Consider the following 16,197-nt stretch of genomic DNA (forward strand, 5'->3'; position numbering starts at 1 on the left):
GAACAAAACCGCTTTATTTTGATCCTCCTTTTCGATGCTATATAATGTTAATAAAATGAGATACATATACGTAGTTATCAGTTATAAAACATTAATTTAGTGTCAATGAAGAAAGTATAAAATTTAATCGTTACTAATTATAGTAGGGAAAATTTAGCCTACACATAATTATTATTCTACGGGTTTAGTTACGTTATTTCTTCATTTTTGTACTTATCTTAGTTTACATATATATAATAATTGACGATAATTAATTTATTATAATTACATATGTATGTCTGATTTTATTAATATTGTGAATCTTTACTAAGGAGAACCAAAATAAAATAGGTAAAACGTATATTAGAATAAAATACTTTAAAAGAAACAAAGAAGAAGAAACTAGTATTATTTAAGACATTAGGCACTTATTTATACTTAATAGATTGGGAAGAAACCATTTTATGATTCTGTCACGAAATTCTTTTTAAAAACCATGCTTAGTTTCGGGGCTGTATATTAATAAACGGCGGACCGAATCTGGCCCGCAAGTCGCAGTTTGGCGACCCCTACTACGGACGCCATGATCTATTTATGGTTCTGAGAAGGCATGATTTAATAATGTGAGAAATACATATACACGTACATTGCGCCGATATACCGAGTGGACCAGTATATTCTGACTAAACTGTTCCAGTATATTCTTTTAACATTTTGACTGGTATGTACCGGTGGTATATATGATGTTCAAAGTGTTAAATAGAAATTAAAGAAAAATGTTATATGAATATACGATAAATTTTGTATTAAAGATTAAAAGAAATACGAAAAACAAACAAAACAATAATCTATTTTTATTGTCAGTACGTTACACAATAAGAATAGTGGAACTATGTTTATGAAGTAAGTATTAATGCACGATAGTAGTAACTTGTAATTAAATAATATACAAATACTTTTGATATTAAATTTACTGGTAGTGTTCGAATCGTCGACTTTCCATTTGTTGATATGCCAATAGTATACATAACGAATTATCTATATTGGTTCCAAGAACCTCTGCTCTTAGCCTTGTAAGTGATTCTCAATGAAGAGGACAAGTTTTGTGCATGGCATTCGATTCACGTTTTAGATTTCATTTGCTAAGAAATAGACCTACAGTTTATATATATGATGTTTTTTCTCCAAAATGATCTGCTAAATACGTGGACAAAGTTTGTTGAATATCTCATTGGACACCTCGTATATTACTTATCATACTCAACATAAATATTATAACAATCCAAACACACGTAGTTTACTTTAAATCAAAATTTTGGCACTTAGTTTAGATTCTCTTTAATATACAAAAATGTGATTCTTTATACCAAGAAATATACAAATAATTAATGTATACAAGAAGAACTCAACATAGATAAATTGATATGAAAATGACAGTCAATTGTTAAAAATGATATTTTAATTATGCGCTACTACTTTTTTGTACATTGTACATCCTCTCATTTTCATATTATTGTTTATATTAGGTTGTTCGGAAAGTCGTTTCGTTTTTGTTTTTTTTTTTTTGTGAAAATGAAACACGATTTTTTAGAATGTATAAACATTTCATTAAATTATATATTCTCCATTTTGGAAAACGAAATGACTTCTCGAACAATCCAATATTATATATTATTTTCTTCTTACGCAAATTAATCGCGTGTATATTTCTAAATAGAATCGATCACATTTTTGTGTATCAAAGAGGTGATAAATCAAGAATCGGAATATTTATTTAAAATAAACTGTACTTATTTGAACTACATTTCTTACAATATTTGTTTCAAATATTATTACATCGTACATAAATTATTTCTTCCGTCGTAGATGCTCGGTTCGTTCCCCTCAATTGTTCAGAAACGTGTTACCTCGTTCAATGATCCAATAAAAATATACAGAAGCGACAACTGAACGCGGCTAAACGACTATAAATAACAGTAACAAACATGAATGAAGGTATCGGATCGTTTATGATCGGAAAGTATCGCAAATAATGTATATAAAGATTCAATACAACGAATTAAATACATAATCGAGGAATTGCGTCAAATTGATACGTAATTTCACGTGGACGTCTCGAGCGTAAAGACGGGGGAAACGAGGATCGAAGTGGATCGAGAGGATGGTGGGCTGCCGTGGCTTTACCCCGGCGTGACGGGCCACATTCCACGCATTCCGCGCGGTCACGGCCATATCTCCCATTCCTCTAGATTTCTCGTCCCACCAGCAGCCCTACCATCGGTACCATCGCCACCACCGACACCATCCTCTTCACCAGCGCCACCACTACCTCTCACCGTGCACCTTTCTAGCCTACTCTTTTCATACGTCACCCACGCCTGGAATATCTTTATGTATTTAACTTCTATTTGCCAATTTTTCCTTACCGATGTGACGTAAAGTGCGCGACGAAAATATTCAACCAGCATATTCGGGTTGGAACATTTCAATTCTTCTTTTTACTCTCACTGAACAAGTTTTAAATATACTAATTTTAGTGCTTCCTTTTAGTTTTTCATTTTCATTATTAAACGTTTCTTTTCTTATTCTCCTACATGTCTGTTATTTTCTTGCTCTTTTACTTATAGGTTTACTATTTTTATCTAAAACTAAGATAAACGAACCTAATAAAAATAAACAAATAATTTGTCCAAGTCTGATATTAATTATATTCTTTCTCTATTTGAATTTACATGTTACAAAAGTATATAGAGTTTTCTTTAAAAAAGATCCCAGTCTCTTCGATCAGATTTTTGTCACTGTACGTATTTCAGCATAGGTAGACATCAATGATCTATTACTAAATAGATAGAATAGTAGTTACTAAACTCCTATAACCTTCGAAGCTGAGAACCACTGCTTATAGTTTACGAATAAACAGCTCGTAACACTTTATACCAACCGTCCTGTATTTCGGCCGAGAGGTTCAGCTCACAGAGGCGTGCGGATTGGTGGGCGCAGTTCTAGTCGAAGCCGGTTCTTTGATCAGCAATTAACACCACGAGTAGCTCTGAGCTCGATCTTCCGTATGCTCAGTGGATGTATCCTCCCTCCAGACACCGGAGCGATTTTCCTCTGACTCGTCCCTTCACAAATCGAATGGTTCACCTGTTTCATCATCCTTCGATGCACCTGACGGCTTTGCACGATATTGGTACGTAGTTGCTTGCACACGCCAGCATAGTCTGGTCACGCTTCTGATTGATCATGTTTCCGAATGCATTGGCCAAGTGCAGTTCAGTACAGTCAGAAGCGAAGCTTTCTGGAAAATTGCGGCCCAGAGTTCCAATTGCGATAGAGTCGGGCTTATTTCTTTAACCTTATCTAGAGTGTTCGTGTTATGAAAGTGCGCGTTGCAAGTTTTTATATATTCCCCGCACAACGCGCTATGCACGATCTCAGAAGTTTTGTTCCGTTTGATATATTTCTTCCATATTATCCGTCGTGCTACGTGCCCAAATCAAATTAGAACGAAGTGTACCGAGGTTAAAAGTCGTGGAAAATGGTTTCGAATCTTTCGACGAGTTCGGTTTTCTAATTAATTGCTCCATTCTTCTCCGGTTCTGACAATTTTAGCTTTGGATTTTTTTCTCATCGATCAAACAGGCAACAAAGCTTTTACGGTCAACGATCTTCACTTGTACAGGTAACAATCTTTTACCATTTTGAAACAATATACGGAAATTCCATTGTAATTTGTTACGCGATTCGTTCGTAACGCAATGTAGCGTGATCGTTTGCAGAAATACAGTATGTCGAGCGGTTAGTTAGTATTGTTGAAAGGTCAGAGTTATCGTGATAGATTATTTTAGTTGCAATCCCCTCGTAAAGCCAACGTACAATACGACCGATACACGATACACGATATCGTTTATCCGATTGCAGATTCTTTTCAGAAAATCCCGTCCGGACCGAACTGCTGGCGCATCCAATCGAGATCCAATGTGCAAGATGGCGTTTCCTTACGTAACACACGGCCACGTAGATAGGTATACATAGTAACCCACGAAACGTGTCCTTTTCGAGTTCTTTCTTCTTGTATTAGTTTTCTTTCTAGGCTAGCAAAGTGGTAACGCTGACAGATGTTAGGAAGATTAGACCGAAAGACACTTTCAGGGCGCGAAGAATCGTTTTGGACTTGTACATTTCTATTTTCAATTTTGTTTCAGCTTTGCCAATGTTCTTAGTGAATATTTTTACCTAGACGAGCATCTTCGAGATGATAGTTGCAAATTAAATGATGAAAGACCAATGAATATGAGTCACTAAGGTTCTGTACAGATATTTGTTCGTATTTTAACTAACTGTAAAAAATTTCATATAATGAACTATCAATATTCTATAAAGTATAGACAGTTACATCTATTGTTTCGAAATTATTGCCCAACTGAAGACATTGCTTATATCCTTGTATAAATTTTGTATATTTGTAACAAACACCACTTTTATATCGTTTTAATTATTAACGTTATTTCTGTCGATTATTAATACCTATATCGGCATAGGTTAATCAAATAGACTACGAAAATTAATTTAAAAAACAATATAACTAGAAAATAACCCAAATGTTTTCCACTCTTCTATGACTAAATGTATTAAAATATTCTATGATTAGAAAGCTTTGGAAAATGCTGACACAACTAATGGTTCTACAGATGCGTATGTATATCCTTGTGTTGTGTACACGTGAGAAAGTGTATTTTCACGCACTTATTTTAACATTTATTTACATTTTACCAATGGTGCACCAAAAAATGAGGAAAACTGTTTCATGTTATCGTAGTTATTGTTATACCAAGGAGCATAGTATTTTAACACGATTTTGCGGGATTGTGTTGTTTTCGAGCAAGTGGAAAGCCTAAGGGTACATACATTAGAGTACGTATTCGCGAGACAATGGGCCTACTACTACCTTGGCCCTTTTTTGTGGCCCCGGGCAATACCGGCAACTCAGGAACAATGGCCCGCCGTCGAAACACAAACTACAGTTTCATTAGTACTCATAACTGACGAAATTAAGCCCCCTTTTCCTGTCGCCGTCCCTCCTTACCGGCGTTCCGCGTGTCATGGGTTAATTAAATTTGACCAAAAACATTTCACGAAATTCCGGGTTTTCAGGAGTTTTGGTCGTGCACGCTCCCAAACAGCGAATTCTCTGATCTCTAAAAATTATTTCTCAAATTCGTTGCGAAATTCAATTAAAGCTTTCAACTCTATTATTTTGCGTTGCGGTCGATCCGTATTTTAGACAAAGTTTCGTAGGATATTAAAAACCTTTAGAAGGTTAAAACAGAGGATCAGCGAAAATTGTACGTTACTTGGACAATTTCGTACTTTAATTCTCGAATATTTAAGCGAAAGTAGTAATGTCTGTAATTTCCTCATTTTTTCTGAAATTTTGTATATAATTAACTTCTTGTGTAATATTTAAGATTGCCTCGAAGAGGGTCATAATTCAAGTGGTCGAAACCCCGTCAATTTGATTCTGATAAATTAATTTCTGTTTATTGCCCCGAACACCAATATTTCTTCTTCTCTGAACAACTACTGAGAGTAAATTTACGAGCCTTGTTTCGTTTCAAATTATGAAGATACCTTAGCACGAACTGTATTTATTGTTAGTAGCATTTGTAACTGTTTTATAATGAAATTGACACGTTTCTTCTTTTTTTTTGTAACATTCGTTGTTTCTAGGTTCTCGTTCCACGATTAATGTAAACGTTGAACGTTAAGTTTGACTGTTTCGAGATATACGGGGTCGGTGATTATTTTCGGCGAAACGATAAAGGAAAGGTTGCACACGTTTCTGTCTATCGTTATGTAGCTGCTATATATCGTTCAGATAATTTCTGGTAGCCCTGTAATCAACAGTGGCTGGCATTTGTCTCTCAAGATTATCGCTCCTCGCTATTTTGGATCGGTTATTAATAGCACAGAGTAAAGATAGCCAGGTTATTGGCAGTTAATGCCTCGAGTAATTTATTGATAGATACTACGTACGAGCAGATACGAACTGAAAACCTGCTATCATTTCATTTGTCCACGCAGCATGAACATCGATCTCTTATTCCCGATCTCTCGACTCGGTCTACTTCGCTTGATGTTTTATTATTTCGTTGTCGACAAAAGAAAAAAACAACAGTTGCGTTGATAAATTCTTTACCAATTTTTTGTATACAAATCGGAACACGAGATATATAAAATCTAAACGAATCGTCGCGAGTTCGTTAGCTTCCTAAATTTTGCATCATAAAGACTGATTTATGTACAGAGTATTTTTGGCAGGTAGTTAAAAACTTTGCAGACCCGAAATAATCACTGAATCAGTTTCCAAACTTTTTGGATGGCGCCCTCTTGAAAAAAAAGATAATATCTACGTTCCAAACGAGTGGTATGATTAAAATGAAGACAGTAAAGTATATTTCTACGACAAATTCACATGACACGTAGATAGTTTCTAAGAACCGTACAAAACCAAAAAATAATTTGGTTATTATGCCTAATAGATTTCGAACAGTTTCTAACACTTTATGTAGGCCATCCCATGTACACAAGAAATTTTTATAATGTTTATTCCAATTCGTTTAAAATTAAATTGTTTGCATTGATTTCGATTCGTAAATTTTTTACTCATAACGATTTCTGTGTTCCTATATTTCTATGATCCATTATTGAACTTATTTGAAAATCAGTAAATACTAGCATCATCGTAGTAAAGCTATTACGCGTGATCAATACCGTGAACAGTTCGATTTCTATAAACAAAAAACGTAAGAAGTCAAAATGTTTACTATCATTTTAAACAAAACGTTCAGCTACAATTTACGACTTCCTTTATAACTCCATTTGTATACATTTTACATAAATGACTTTAACGTGTTCATTCTTGAGACGATAGTGTGCACGATACATTTCCTTCTGCTAATTGGACTGAATCGAACATGGAAGGACATAAGGTGTGCAATCGTTTCATCTCGCATTGTAAATAGCTCTGCTAGGCTACCGTGACTTTCGTTCTTTAATTCTTATTCGGGTCTAATCGAGGATTTCCTGCGCTACAATATTATTAGGTTAAAAAGAAAAGAAGAAAAAAGAGGATATCAATCGTATTGGGGCTAGCAGCGTGGCGAGGAAAAAGGAGAAATTGAAATTGTGTGTGGCCGTGAACGTCAGTATGAATAATTGTTATTACCCAGGGAGGAGTGAAACCGCGAGACAAAACCGGAAGTGCACTCGAGTAAAGTGGATAAGCGTAATGGTGCGTTGCGCATACAGAGGGAACACGCACTGGCGTTGTCAAAGGGAGTGCGTACCCCGTATAAATTCTAGAAGGGAGGAAAGAAGCGCAGCGAATGGTGAAAAAGTCGACAAGAAAATTCCATCTTACGCACCTCGGCTTTATGCAAGAAGCCATCGGTGTGAAATGCAGTTTTCTTATTCGTCCGATCTCGCGAAACACCGAGCAAACGTCAAACTGTCAAAATTGACGAGTCTATCTGATTTGAAGGTGAACGAAAATCAACGTACTTTTGTTTGATCAAAAATTCAAATATCGTGACAGAATTTTGTAACATTAACAATTGCTTCTCAAACGGTGACTTTTCAATGTTCAATTTTTCGTTCTCCAAACTGGGTAGGCTTCGTTATTAAATGATTCGATTTCTTATTACCAATCATGATATATGTATATAATTCGATACATGCCTCACCGTGTATTCGTTTTACAAGAGGAGCAACAAGACGTTTGGACAGCTTGTAATATTGAAATTCTTGACGAGTTAAAATACTCTATTAACGTGCCATAAGTTTCTTACGTAGAGGTTTGAAACCTTTTGTTAAGTGTGGATACGATAGTTACCATGGAATGGTAAACTTAAACTGCCTGGAGGTTGTAGCGTACATGCGGAATGTCTTTACGCAAGAAATGTGTAAGGATATTATGAGGATTTGAAGTCACTTGATGCCTTGCCTGAAGGTACACTCCACCTTACGTTTTACACCAGAAAAAAACATCATACTTTTATTTGAAGGTAAGACTGGTTAACTGTTTCTATTATCCTTTTCTAGAGAAGTAATTATTACATATAAAAAGGCTATATTAGAAACTCCATTACTCAAACTAATAGACAACTTCCCATAAGATAATGCTGGGATAATGGAACATTCTTGTTTCTGACGTGGAAGCTGTATGTAGCAATATATTAATATAGAATGTTATTTTTATACCATTGTTACTTATTAAAATATTGTGCAAGAATTATACCTTTCAATTTATATAAATATATCCAGTAAAGTATGTATTGTTTTAATAAATATTTTCCTCGCGTGAGAATTGTGCGACATAAGCGTCGATTAGAGACATTACTTTCCTTGGTTGCAACAAGTTGTAAGACAATACTGGAAAGTGTTCTCCACTCGAAAGAAGCAAAGTGGATAAACCTACTGGCGCGATGTGCACACAGAGGGTGATGTATGCTGCATTTAAACATACAGTTCACACATCGTGGCAATCCCGAGTGGACAGAACCACAGTTGACGTTGTGTCGTTCTTGAGATTTTTAAAACTCAAAACCTTCTTGTTTCTCGTATTTCTAAAGCGACCAATGTATGTAACAATGAAAATACACCAGGATCAGGATTCGTTTATCCTTGGACGTAAACTGTTATTGTGCTTTACTTGACAAGAGATGTTTTGCAACTCGAAAATTCCAAGAAATTTGAAACTTGAAAAAGTACAGTAATAAAGTTATTTTGTTGTATCGAAAAGAATGAAGAAGTAAATAGATCTTGTGAAATGAATTTTGTAAAAAAATTTCTTTTTGCTATAGTGTAGTATATAAAAAGTCATAGAATATTGAGCTAAACTTTTTTCCGATATCCTTTACCATTTCGCAGATATTCATAATAATATAAAAACTCACAATTTCTTTGAAGAAATGTTTTCATTCCTAGGGTCGTTTCATTGCTGAAACAAAAAATAGTTACGTCATTAGCATAGCTCGTATTGTGTTTCTGCAAAGTTTTAAATTTTCTTGAATTTTCGAGTTGGCGAACTTCCATTTCAAGTCGAATTCAATGATACAGAAAATATGACCCCACACAAAAATTTCACTAAACATTTATAGGATTCCTCGATTTGGCAAATATGTTGCTCGAAGAGTCTGTTTCATTTCTCTATCAACAGAATCCTCAATTGGCATTATACAATAAATATATATATATATATATAATCTGTAAGAAAAAAGTATATTGGTTTATTTCTAATTATTACTTTTACGAAATTTTATTCCGCGTACGATTAATTATACGTTTCCCATGAAAAGGTTAAGCACTGTACACTAATACACGTAAAACAATGTTTCTTTAACACGAACGATACACAATAGTAATTTCATTTAAATAATTTGAAATGAAGAATACTTTTGTTATCAGAAAATGACCCTTCTTCCAAATTAGAAAAGAAAACCCGTCAATTAACGTGACGCGTTCGATATTCGTTAACATCGTTTTACAGCTACCGGGCAGACAGACGAATCTACCAAACTGTGCTCCAAAGAACGTGCGTTTCGTGGAAATCTAACGATAACCGTTTTATTTATTGCGCGTACGTATCCAAAAGATTCAGCGACCGAAACGAAGGTCAGGATACCTGTGTGCCGGGTGCCAATTATATTCTCATGGGTTTCTCGTAGTTGGCAAGAAGCTTCCGAGCGGCGGAAAATACCACAAAAAGGTGCTTTCAGTTGTACAACAAAACGGGAGGGGAGAATGAGCGAGCGAGTTCGAGTGCCACGACGAATCCACGACGAAGCCATTACTACGTTCTTTGCCGGGGAAGTAATGTGTTATTGAGGAGCTACCAGGTGTAACTTATGCCTCTACCAAGCCTCGAGAGTTCATATTGTACCTGGAGCTCCTATGAAGTGCTCCGACAATAATGGGCCACCCTTTGTGCGTGATGCTCTATTGATGTCGAGAGGAATTCCGTAACGTCTGCGACCTGGAAGTGGACTCTCCTTTTCTCCCTCTCTCTCTCTGTACTTCTCCCTTCCTCTTTTCTCTCTCCCTCTCTCTCTCTCTCTCTCTTGCTTTCCTTCCAGCTTACCAGGGGTATCTGGCTTTTTTCTTAACCTGAAATATCTACGTTTCGACTGCGGTCCACGTTGAGGACGAAAACGAGTATCGTATACGGGCCGCATACTATTGTCACAGCACAAGAGGCGAGTTACCCAGACCCACCTGGATCTTTCAGGACTGTCGACTCCATCGAGGCATCCATTGAAGGGACTTCGTGTGCCTCGATCGAATTTGGACTCTATTATCTAAGGGCTCGTTAAAAGACTTCGGGGTTTTGTCTGCGGACACGTTGGAGTGAGATCAATCTCGTGTTTTCTATTGTCGACATCGGCGAGGATGCCCAGAATGTCGTTTCAATAGGTTCCCCGAGGGTTATTCGATGGGCACAGAAAGTCTTCTCGTAGAAATATCTCTTAACAATGTCATTCAAAATATCTCTTGTGACAAAACATCGAACTCGATGCCGACTATAGCCTTTTTAATCATTCGTCGTTGCATATTTAATATCCTTATAAAAAAATGTACAATTGTTGTACTTGTTATATAGAAGTATTGTAGCAGGAACGATTATGAAGAAAAAGAATACAATTTATGGATTAGCCAACGAAAAGCAGTGACCAAGGTGTTACTAGTTACTGTTTTCGTTATAATCGTACATCAGGATTGGTAATTTAGGTCGAAATCATTTTTCTTCACATTTTACCGACTCAAAAGTGTCCGAAGTTTACTTAATTCATACTCTATTCAAAATTTGTATACAGACTTGTTCAGAATATTCTGTAGTAGTCTCAAAGAACTTAGCAGTGCAATTTTAAACATAACAACTAATAAAAATTATTTCCTTGGGCTTATCGTCACTGTTATACACGTTCATCTTTCTTTTGAATCATTTTAAATTTACCAATTTCTTTCCATAGCGTCTGGTATTACAAACTATCGCTAAAATTTGTAAATATAACTTAGTAAAAGTGGGAAACAAAAGAAAAAGTACAACCCATTTTCAGATTTATACAAGGTTCTTAACAATTTCTGTTAAATAACAGTCTAGCTATATTATTTTTTGATCATGGAACTATGAATAGAATAGAAGAGAATGAAACTTGTTATTTATTTTCGACTCTACGTCATCCATCAAAATTTTCCTAAACTTTGTTCTACGTTATTACTCCCACTTCTACTCCAAAACCAAGAAAGTTCAGCTCGTTCTAGATTTATACCAAGTCTCTGAGTTAGACGAAACTTTGTATAAATTCAATACTAACCACATTGACCATCAAAGTTATTAAGTTTAATAAACTTTATTACTAAACTCCCAGTTCATTTATTTTCTTGTGTTCATTAGACAAATGATACTACTTGGGGCTTTCGAGTGTCATGAGGCATGTCCTTTAGGAAAAACGTTCCAACGTTTCGCCAACATTGCAGTTAGCTTCATTAGGGGGAAAAAGAGGGGAGGAGGAGGAAATGACACACTGATACTTGTGTGTGTTCTGCAGTTCTTGCCTATTAAAGTACATTCGGTTCAAACGATTCTCTCCATTCTACCGCAGATGCAGTTCCCATTCTCAATTGGTAGAATGTGTGTCACCAATCGGGATTCTTCAGTTTTCCGTGCATCCGTAGTAGTATCTATGGACAAAATTATTCGAACCGAGTGTACTAAAGTTCCGGATCGTTGCTCGTTAATTTTAATTGGTCAGCTGAACAATTTTCCTAAAAAACACGGCTCATATCCGAAATTTTCAAGTAATATCATCTGTAAAATAGTACAAAATTTACAACGATATGCAGATATGTGTATATTGTTGTATGCACATACTGAAACATTCTACGTTATCGTAAAACAGTATAATTATATAAAACAACGTCGTTGCAAGATACAATAAGTGTGAGAATTTGACTATAGATATTTACGAAGAATAAAAGGCTTTAGTCGTCATTGATTTATTATTTCGAAATATTGTACTCTCGTATTCTTTACAAATGGAAATAGTTTGAAAAATTAAGGTGGTTTTCTATTCAAGCCTATTTCTTTGGTTTTCTCGAGCAATAGGATAAATAAATAAAAATGCAAGTGCGTTGGTATTGAAGCAATACTGGAAACATATTTATGTATTTGTATTACTCTGTTTCGGTATTGTGTGTAGGTTTTCCTCAAGGGAATCCTGTTGCATTTCAATTGGAATCGGATAAATAAAGTAAGAGATACGTAATAGTTGACAAACTTAGAACCAATATATCCATTCCATTCAAATTGTTAGCAGTCAAGACTCTTAAGTGAAATTGCTATTCAGAGAAATTAAAAATAAATTTGCTTGTAGAGAAAAAAAAACACAATATAATTTCCACGTGAACTACGAGTATTTAGTAGATATGATCTGGTAAAGGAAAGGTAAAATGAAAAATAAGATTTGAATCTTCTCAACTAATACTGCATAGTTACTGTCTGGGCAATCACACGGAAAGTGCATTATTAATAGTGTTCCGGTACAAGATTCATTCTTTTAGCGTTCTAGAGCAAATCCCCTTAAGACAACAATACCAGATATAAACTTGCAGCCATTGAAGTTTCTTTTATTACGAAACACGCGAGGGCGAGACGTTGAAACGTCGGTATCTCTTAGCGTACGTTATCCGGTCGTCTTATTAGAATATTCTGCAATGCTCGTCCCACATGAACGCATTGGGCAATGAGAAAACTGAGAGCGTCGATCGTTCTTTGTTCAGGATATCGATTATACGTTCTCACGTGAACAGGAATAAGAGTATGCCGGAGTTTCATTTACTATCACTCTCGCTTAATCTCAGGGTGAAGAGGCGATCCGACTTATGGAGACCTACTAACATTTCATCGAATCGTGGTCGTTACGTAATTGTTCGAACAGAGTAAGATGGGATCAGAATAGCAAGAAGTTTTCGCGATACACGACAATGATTGTAGAAAATTGCTTTGTGACGAGCGAGGTCTGCTCGGTTTTAGTTTCCTTGTAAATAGATGTATTTAAAATTCTTAAATGGAAGATTATTCGAACGATTGATCAGGCCTAAGGCAAAATTTTCGAGTTGCTTCATGAAAAGGAAAGGAGTAAATTAAATTTTTCGGAAAATTTCTACCGTTTTGTTTGAAAATACGATGCTACGATTATGTAAGTGTATTTGTAGAATTGAATGTAATATATTTCTGAGATTACTTTCTAACCGTTTCTGTTCTTTCGGCGTTAACAGTAATATATAAACTAGATTTTTTGCAAGACGGTCCCTTTTCGGGTAAGTCCGTAAGTTGTGTCCCGGTCTGTTCGTTACTTCTGGTAAGGTCATGGTTCAAGTGGCGGCAATTAACGTACTCTGTTTCCTCGGCTAACCTTTTAATCTCTCTACCACGCCGGTTTATCTAAATTGTGCTAGTCGGTAGTGTGGGAACGTTATACACGAAGTGTCACGGGGAGGAAGTAGAGCGAATGCATCGCGATAAATGCGTCTGGGCTGAGCATGACTTTAAAGGGCGGATGCTAAAAAAGGATTGAAGACGATTTACGTGGACAGCGGTGATAAGTGCTTCAACGGTTACTATATTTATGTTATTTATTTGTTTTGTCTATTTTTACGTTGGTGCATCTCTTCGTGGATCAAATTGTTTGCTAGAATCGTTGAAGGAATAATACACCACTATTTACATTTCGCTAAATTCTCCAAGATGATTCAATATCGATTCAATAACGACACATAACTATTATATAATATTTAGTATCGTTTGCAGTGTAATTTCAAATTTTCTATGTACTTTACATGAAAATTAACGGTAGAAAAAAATAATTGAAATAATTTTTTATATTCGATTGCCGCGATATTCGATTCTCCATAGGTTGTATATAAATTTAGAGAATATTATTTCTTTCTTATAACAAAGGTTACGCAAATTATGTGCATATAATGGTTGGTATTTGTCGAGGCTTCCGAGTAGTTATTAAAAAAAAAAGAATGTTGATATGTTTTTTCAAAAACACATTATTAGTACCTGAAAATCGATTGTATGAATCCAAATAAAAAAGTTTCAAGATAATGTGTGTGTAACGTTATTGTGGAGTTTCCAATAGTAGATTTAAATTATTCCCAACTGCACGGGTGCCAGATAAACGAACTTGATATTTATGTCTTTTTCTACAAATAACTATTCAGTTCTCTAATGCATACTAATTTTCATTCTTTTTCTCAAACGTTCACTATCCATTATTTACTCGTGAATGGCGTCCGCTGACAGGCCGTTAACGGCTGACGGTCAGCTACGAGTTAACTCGTACTTGGCAGTCACTGTGTTAAGGTTATTTGTGAACTGATAAATAATAACCTGCCGATGATCCTATACGAAAGTTCGAAACGTCGATTCAATGTCAATAAATAAACTATCCTTATCGGTCCGGATGGTAATCTATGTGTATACGTGTGTACGAATATATCTATTTTAAAGTCACTAATTTTGTCGTGTATAATATATATTCGCACATGTGTGTTATGTATACATATACATATACTTATGAAACTGTTCAATGGTCTTTCTCAATATATTTTACACTGTGCATTAACGATTGGTCGAGAACTGCTTCGACAAGAAACAAACTGTAGAATCCGACTAAAAACCGTGCATATAATTCAAATTCAAGTTCAAACAGATTAATGGATTGCTCTACCAACTAAGTAATTAACAATTTTTACTTCGATTTATCCAGGTAATAAAACGGAATAAAAAACAAAAACACATTAATTTCTCTTTTAATTATTCTAATTGCATTACGTTCAATACTCTAACGTAACATCAATGAAATAAATACCATTGAGAAGCATTCTAACTTTCTAAGAACAATATTATGTAATAAATTTCGCGATCGTTGAAATTTTCTTTCAGAGTTCGTCCCAATTGGTGTTTATTTATGAGATTCGAAGTATTCGATGGGCCCGAAGACAAACATTAAATTTATCGTTGTTTACGAACAAATAATAATGAAAGAAATAACGCTCCCGAAAAGTCTCACTTCGATTGTATCGAGACAAGATTTTGTCGCTGTGATCGCTAATTTTAAGTTATTAGCGCTCCCGAAAAGTTGTTCGATCTTAGAAAACTCGCATAAAAGTGAGCGTAAAGAGCTTGAAGGAGACTGCTGAAATATCAGTACGTATTATGCAGGTACTCTATCGGTAAAGAAGCACGAGGCAGGGAGCACAGGCATCCGATGCCACGAGCAGCTATAAGTACTTACGGACCTGAGGAATGTGCCCGTCCGATCCCACGGCTTATCCCCTCCCCTCTCTTTCTCTTTTCTCTCTCACTTTCTCTTTCTCTCTCTCGTCTGTCCTGGACGGTAATATTGCTAAGGTTAGGCTGCTCGAAGGCTTCTGTGTGCATTTGAATGATCGGTGACTCTCCTTGATCGGCAGATTCGACGTTCCATTTTCACCAGACAACTCGATCTTCCTAGTTTTTCCGCTCATCGTTTAAATCGGTAAACCGACCACTGTCGTTCGATATGACAGGACAAAGCATCGGTGAGTCAGAAATGGCTCGTGTCTCGGTAGCCACGTTCGTAGATTTCGTTGCAGATAACACTGCCAATCCAAGACTTCCAGGGAGGTAACACTTTCATTGTTTCTATAATCCAATCTCCTTTTGTTTTACGTTGGTACGTTCGGGATTTCTTGAATATCCATATTAATGATTTTATAGATGTATAAAAGAGGGAGAAAATTTGTTTAATTCTTTCAGAGGGGCAACATTCGATTGTTTCTATAATCTTGAATCCATTTTTTTGTTGCTTTTCGTCAGTATATTCAGAACTTCGTAAATATCGATATTGATGTTTTTATCGATGTACAGAAGAGAAAGAACATTGTTTAAATTGTTTCATAGTGGGACATCTGCCTTTTTGCTCCATCCTCTGAATTCTGCAATGGCGGAGAACTTTTTGCATTTATTACTGGGTCATCGATAAGTGTACTTGTTGGATAAAGTTAACTATACGAGTTAACTGTAAACATAGCTATTTTAACACGCGCTTAGAGCGTTTGGAGCGTTAGAGGTTAGTTAGAAATTATCAGGTGTGTCTCTTTAAA

General features: G+C 35.6%; 1 protein-coding gene and 1 long non-coding RNA gene across 14 annotated transcripts in view; one reads left to right on the top strand and one right to left on the bottom strand.

Annotated features, from left to right (window-relative positions):
• LOC143149017 (EGFR adapter protein) overlaps positions 1-16,197 on the bottom strand; it is a 286,593-nt gene that overhangs the window by 26,925 nt on the left and 243,471 nt on the right. The gene's annotated exons all lie outside the window — the stretch shown is intronic.
• On the top strand, positions 2,967-4,289 carry LOC143149020 (uncharacterized). The gene is made up of 3 exons (XR_012992664.1): positions 2,967-3,172; positions 3,915-4,007; positions 4,076-4,289. It is a non-coding gene; the product is annotated as an uncharacterized LOC143149020 (long non-coding RNA).

Source organism: Ptiloglossa arizonensis, chromosome 7 (assembly GCF_051014685.1).
Source record: "Ptiloglossa arizonensis isolate GNS036 chromosome 7, iyPtiAriz1_principal, whole genome shotgun sequence".
NCBI lineage: Eukaryota > Metazoa > Arthropoda > Insecta > Hymenoptera > Colletidae > Ptiloglossa > Ptiloglossa arizonensis.